Raw genomic sequence first — 7,337 nt, 5'->3', positions numbered from 1 at the left:
CTTCTTCTTCTTCTTCTTCTTCTTCTTCTTCCCTTCTCCTTCTCCTTCTCCTTCCTCCTCCTCCTCTTCATCATCATCATCATCATCATCATCATCATCATCATCATTTCGATATGTACTCTCATGTATCTCCGGCTACCCTTGAACTCATTATGTAGTTAAGAATGACTTGAACTTCTGATCCTCCTGCCTCCACCCCTCCAGGCTTGTATCACCACATTTTGCCCTAGGGATGGAACCCAGGGCTTGGTGCATGAGAGGCAAGTACCCTACCAATTTAACTGCATCCCTAGCAGTTACAGAGCTTCATAGAAATCGTGGTCTAATTGAAGCACTCTGCAACATTAGTATATGGAATAATTGAATTTAAACTCACAGGTGAGTACTTAATTATCTAGTGTGACCTGTGTGGTAGCTTTGGGCAAGAAGGAAGGGCCCACTGTGGCTTTGGGCTTTAAGTGAGCACTCACTGTTCGACTTCCCTGATCTTGGCCTTGAAGAGTGGGTGGGGATAGAATGGTACAGAAAGGGAGGGGTGGTTAGGAATTAAGTTGCAACCAAGACTGAATGGATAATGCCGGAAGTTTTTGCAGAGAAAAGTTGACGATCATTAACTTGCTCAGCATGCGCATTTCCTCATGGGAGCAATTTCTTTGATGTCACTTCTCACTGTACAGTAAAATACCAACAAGATTCCCAGAGTATAGACCCAGAAATTATAGAAACAGAACTCAGAAAGCCAGAGCAGCTATGGAAAACATTCTGCACAGAAGGGCAAAAGCCTCCCTGCTTTCCCCTACACGACGCGGGCTGAAGCATCATTTCTGGTCCACCTCCCTTTTGTGTTGTTGGGAGATTTTGCAAGTGTAGCATCAATTCTTTCCTGCCATGACCTCTCTCTGCTTCAGGCTGTATTTGCTCATAATGGTCACTTTCTGCTTAAAGAACAGACTGACCTAATTTTTATTCTTTTTGAGGCTGATCATTATGTATGTCAAATCTTTCAGCTTCCTGGCTCTGTTTTCTCATTCTGGGATGAGAGAACTGTGTCTTTCCTGTATTTTTTTTTTTTTTGTTACTGTAACAAAATACCCAGAAAAATATCTTAAGAGAGAAAGACCTTCATCTTGGCTTACAGTTTTAGGATACAGTCCACGGTGGTTGGAAAGGGCAAAGAGAGAGCAAGGTGTGTCTCTTCACCTGCTTTTCAAATGTATGCCATATGTATGTATACATATAAGGGTGTGTTTGGTGTGTGGTATATGTGTATGTGTTATGTGTGTTGAGCTGTGTATGTTGTGTTGATGTGTTGTGTGTGGTATGGGTTTGTGTGTGTACTGTGTGTTGTGGTGTATGTATTGTGTGTATTGTGGTGGTATTGGGTATGTATGTGCAGTGTATGTGTGTGTGTATGTGTGTGTGAATGTGTGTTGTATATGTATTGTGTTGTGTGTGTATTCTATATGTGTATGGTGTGTGATATGCATGTGGGTGTGTATGGCATAGGGTGTATGTACAGTGTGTATGTGTGTGTTGTTTTGTATTTTGTGTGTATGTTGTGTGTGGTATGTTGTGTGTGTGTGCAGTGTGTGTATGTGTGTGTGTTTATGTGTGTGTATGTGTGTATGTTTATGTGTGTAAGTCAGAGAAAACCTTGTGGGCTTTTCTTCTTCCACTATGTGGGTTGGATTGAACTCAAATTGAAGGTTTTGGCTTCCAGCACCATTACCCATTACATCATCTTGGTGACAAATTAGTCTAAATTAATTAAAGTTTTGAATAATTTCATATATGCATGCAGTATATTGCTTTCATATTGACCCTCCTCTGCCCCCATTGCCCTTATCTAGTCATTCCAACCATCTTCCTTCCCAACCTTTACTCCCTGTCATGCGTTAACATATTTGAAGGTATGGTCCTTGTGATACTTTCACTGTTAACTGGACACAACCTAGAATCATCTGGGGAACAAATCTCGATGATGGAGTGTCAGCATTGGCTTGTCCAGTTGGAGACTGTCTAAAGTTAATTGATGTCCACCCCACTGTGGAAAATACTATTCCCTAAACAGTGGGTCCTGAACTGTTTGAATGGAGAGGCTGAGCTGAGCACAAGCAAGCAAGTGATCCTCTACACGTTATGCATTCTTTTCTCTCTGCTCCTGACTGTGGATATGATATGACTCTACAATACCCTGGAACTGTGAGCTGAAATAAACCACTTTCTCCCCAGGGTGGTTTTTGTTGTTGTTGTTTTTGTCAGCATGCCTTGGCATAGCAACAGAAAGGAAACCAGGATATGCACATGGTCTAGTTTGGAAGAAAGAACCTGACTTTGTTCAAGTAGCATGAGAATCTACCATTATTGGAGAGTCTTATGCTTCTATGTGACTGTCCTGGGAATGCCAGAGGACACAGTGTTTCTGGGATGAAATTCAAAACCAGTGGACTCACTGGAGATTGCTGTGTTCCATGCTGTCGTTCCCAGGACAGTCAAGCAGAAGCATAGGACTTTCTGTCACACACAAAATACTGATGGATTCTCATGGTACCTCAATAAGGTTATATGTGTATTCTGTGTATTCTGGTTTCCTTTCTGTTGCTATGCCAAGACACACTGACAGACAGACAGACAAATGAAACAAAAATAAAAAAAAAAACTTAGAGAAGAAAGTGGTTTATTTCAGCTCACAGTTCCAGGTTATAGCATACACACACACACACACACACACACACAGCTAGAGAGAGAGAGAGAGAGAGAGAGAGAGAGAGAGAGAGAGAGAGAGAGAGAGAGGATTAATTTAAAAAGAGGCCATGAGTTTGAAAGAGAGAAAGGAGGGGTAAGTGGGAGGGTTTGGAGTGAGGAAGAGGGAAGGTTATTCCAATCTCAAAAAATAAAAGAAATAATTAAAAGAGGAATAATGTCAATGAGGGAAGTGCATATATATATATATATATATATATATATATATATATATATATATATATGAATGAATCGATGGCCATCAAGGAACTTTGTGCTGAGAAGGTGTGACTGAGGTTCAAGGTGTGTATAGCATGAGGGACCAGACACAGTAAGAATGTCAGAACTCCTGCAGCTCAGAGTGGTCAATCGCCTCTCCTGTCTTCATCCAGCCCACAGAAGCACGAATGTACCTGTTTGTGTGAGACAGGGTGTTACGGGCACAGGTAGTGGTTCCCTCATCTGTTTCCTAGATGCTGGGATTGCAGGAGGGCAGCACACCTACCGTCATGGGCATGGGGATCTGAACCCGGCTCTTACATTTACATGGCAAGTGCTTTAAGAATGGAATCATCTTTCCAGATCCCAAAATGCCCCATTCTTAGTGAACATTTTGGTGTGTTTTGACAAATGTGTACTAAAGTACACCACAATCAACATTACAGAATATTTTTGTGACTACACAGGTTCCTCTTGTCCTTTTGTAGCAATGTCTGACCTCCCTGCCCTAGGGAACGGCTAATGTTTGCTGTCACTGTAGATTAATCTGCCTGTTTTAGCATTTCACACAGATGGGATCATACACTCTGTATTCTTTTATGTCTGGCTTCTTGTTCGAATGCTTAGTAAGTTCTCAGGTTTACAGATTGCCCATGCATCCAAGGCAAGTAACTCAAGGATGTAGGGTTTTTGGATTTATGGCACTTAGCCCAGAAATTTAAGTATGATTGATATTTATTATATAGGTTGTACCGAAATGACTTTTAATTTTTAATAGCACATATTGAAAAGCCGAGGCTGTGAAGACTAGAGTTTCTTTGAGGAAACAAGGCAGGCGAAGCCTGTTGCAGGAACGAGTCATGGGAGGGTAAAAGCAGAGAGGTAAGTATTCAGAAAGGCTAGGAGGGGACTCAGTATGGTGGCTGACCAGAGGTCAGCATCTGTGGATGGGAAGGGTGGAGTGCCTTGAGGTTACTGCTGGCTTCCCAGGCCTTTGTAGTCAGTATGAAGGGAATAGGTTCAGACCAGCTTTTGCTTTTTATGCCTCTGTATCCAACTGATAAGGTGGATCTGTTCTTAGTGTTGGAAATGTGGGGTCATTGCAAAGAGCAGGGGAGGGTGATATAGGACGCCTGCAACTGCATTTTGGGAAAAAATGGTGTGCAATATCTTCTTTATGACATTGAAATGAGGTCTGCTTTTTAGTCATACCCCAGGGTCATGACTGCTGCTACATTTGACTCGCCTAGATGCTTACATCCTTCTTTTATCATGACATTAAGCTTAAAGAATAACTTCGTATTTAATCCGTGATGTCCCTTGTTAGATGAGAGTATATTTTATACTTCTTATTAAATGGCAACAGTTATTTCTGAAGGTGGATATTGCATAGCTTCACTACTAGGGAAATAAAAAACTGCGGGGAGTTGGTGGGAGAAATAAGCCTTTTGTTTTACGATGCTCCAGGAACTGATTGTGGGTATAAAAGTATAAAACAACTCCTACATCCACCGGAGTCTATTGTGTTATCAGGTGATACACCCGTCTCCCTGATAAATAGGACTCAGTAGAACAGTTAATAAAAGCACGAGAGTTATTGGGCACAGTAGCACAGCAGCATAGAGCCGCTCAGAGGCAGCCTACAGTAGTTTCCTTTGTCATAAGAGAACCGAGGGGTAGTGGAAAGCGATCCATGTCTCCTCCTCTGAACTGTGGTGGGATGTGTGCCCCACATGGAATCCTTCAGTACCTCAGTCTCAGGAGCTTTGGGATGTGTGCAACACATAGAAGTAAAGATGACACTGAATGGTGACACTCTGAATGGTGTGTGTGTGTGTGTGTGTGTGTGTGTGTGTGTGTGTGTGTGTGTGTGTGTGAAGCTCCAAATCCAGGACAAGTGGCTGAAGTACCAATTTAACATATTGATCTGGCCTTTTGATTCTCCCATCATCCCTCAGTCCCTACCTATTACAGGGTATGGCTGGCACACCCCACCCTCTACCCTGAACCCTCCGGTTCAGGGTCTGGGTTGCCCTTTCTTCAGAGAGTATATAATCCAAACATTTTAATTACCCCAACCCTTTTGGTACTTCTGGCCTCTTGGCTGCTGTACTTGGTTCCCCTCTCTCCTCTCCTCTCTTTTCACCTGGCTCAGGACCATCACCACCCTGGACTCTACCAGATGCCTCTGCCTCTGCCTCTGCTCTCGCACATAGCTATGATAAACTTTATTCCCCACCATACCTAGGAGCAGTCACATTCTTTCTTTTCCTCTTTCTTTCCTTCATCAGTATGTATGTTGTGGTTCATGTAGATATTCAGAGTGCAGGTACATGTAAGGTCTTGTAGGATGTCTTCCTTTATTGACTACCTTATTTTTTTATTAAAAGATCTATTTGTAAACAATTATGTGGCTACACCTGTATATCTGTATATGTTATACATGCACAAAGGTGTCTTAAGGGGCCACAAGGAGTGTCACATTCCTTGGACCTGGAGTTACAGGTTCTGAGCATAGGCATTGAACCCAGGTCTTCTGCAAGGGCAGCAAGTGTTCTTAAGGGCTGAGCTATCTGTGCTGCTTCCTACCTTGTGTTTTGTGAGAGAGGGTCTCTCAGTGAAACTCGAGCTCATCTATTCCCTTAGGCTGACTGAACAATGAGCTGTAAGGAGTCCGGTTTTCATGCCCCAGTGCTGGGGTTAAAGATGCCATCCTTCCGCCTGACCTATACATGTTTGCTAGCGATTCCGACTTTAGCCTCATGCTTATGTAGCAGATACTTTACTGAGCGAACTATCCACCCAATGTTTTTTAGTTTTATAGTTTTTCTGAACATACTAGCTTATACAAGTTGTATAGGATCCCTGAGAAAAATAGGCCATTGCCTATACCACATCCCCTAGTCACTCCTCTCTCTTCACCTGGCTCAAGCCCAGGTAAGGAAGCAACAAAAGTGGGCTAGGGTGGCCAGAGTCAGAGTATTTGGATAACAACACAGTACAGTGGACTTCGAAGATGCTAGCTGTGTTTGCAGCTCTTTTCTTCTCCCTCCTTCCCACTCTCCTCTCCCCTCCCCACTCTTTCCTTTGTTTTCTTTCCTTACAGTTTGGTTTTGTTGATGAGCCATAAGAGGCCTATTTTAAGCCAATTGTCTTGGTGATCCCTTTTTTTTTTTTTTTTGGAATTTTTTTTTTTTTTTTTTATTAACTTGAATATTTCTTATATACATTTGAGTGTTATTCCCTTTCCGGTTTCGGGCAAACATCCCTCCCCCTCCCCTTCCTTATGAGTGTTCCTCCCCACCCTCCCCCCATTGCCGCCCTCCCCCAACAGTCTAGTTCACTGGGGTTCAGTCTTAGCTTGGGACCCAGGGCTTCCCCTTCCACTGGTGCTCTTACTAGGATATTCATTGCTACCTATGAGGTCAGAGTCCAGGGTCAGTCCATGTATAGTCTTTAGGTAGTGGCTTAGTCCCTGGAAGCTCTGGTTGCTTGGCATTGTTGTACATATGGGGTCTCGAGCCCCTTCAAGCTCTTCCAGTTCTTTTTCTGATTTCTTCAACGGGGGTCCTATTCTCAGTTCAGTGGTTTGCTGCTGGCATTCGCCTCTGTATTTGCTGTATTCTGGCTGTGTCTCTCAGGAGCGATCTACACTTCTGCACTTCTTTGCTTCATCCATCTTGTCTAATTGGGTGGCTGTATATATATGGGCTACATGTGGGGCAGGCTCTGAATGGGTGTCCCTTCAGTCTCTGTTTTAATCTTTGCCTCTCTTTTCCCTGCCAAGGGTATTCTTATTCCCCTTTTAAAGAAGGAGTGAAGCATTCACATTTTGATCATCCGTCTTGAGTTTCATTTGTTCTAGGCATCTAGGGTAATTCAAGCATTTGGGCTAATAGCCACGTATCAATGAGTGCATACCATGTATGTCTTTCTGTAATTGGGTTAGCTCACTCAGGATGATATTTTCCAGTTCCAACCATTTGCCTACGAATTTCATAAAGTCGTTGTTTTTGATAGCTGAGTAATATTCCATTGTGTAGATGTACCACATTTTCTGTATCCATTCCTCGGTTGAAGGGCATCTGGGTTCTTTCCAGCTTCTGGCTATTATAAATAAGGCTGCGATGAACATAGTGGAGCACGTGTCTTTTTTATATGTTGGGGCATCTTTTGGGTATATGCCCAAGAGAGGTATAGCTGGATCCTCAGGCAGTTCAATGTCCAATTTTCTGAGGAACCTCCAGACTGATTTCCAGAATGGTTGTACCAGTCTGCAACCCCACCAACAATGGAGGAGTGTTCCTCTTTCTCCGCATCCTCGCCAGCATTTGCTGTCACCTGAGTTTTTGATCTTAGCCATTCTCACTGGTGTG

The sequence above is a fragment of the Rattus rattus genome, chromosome 10 (genome assembly GCF_011064425.1).
Source record: "Rattus rattus isolate New Zealand chromosome 10, Rrattus_CSIRO_v1, whole genome shotgun sequence".
NCBI classification, from domain to species: domain Eukaryota; kingdom Metazoa; phylum Chordata; class Mammalia; order Rodentia; family Muridae; genus Rattus; species Rattus rattus.
The sequence above is the reverse complement of the archived record's forward strand: the minus strand, read 5'-3'. Positions refer to the sequence as shown.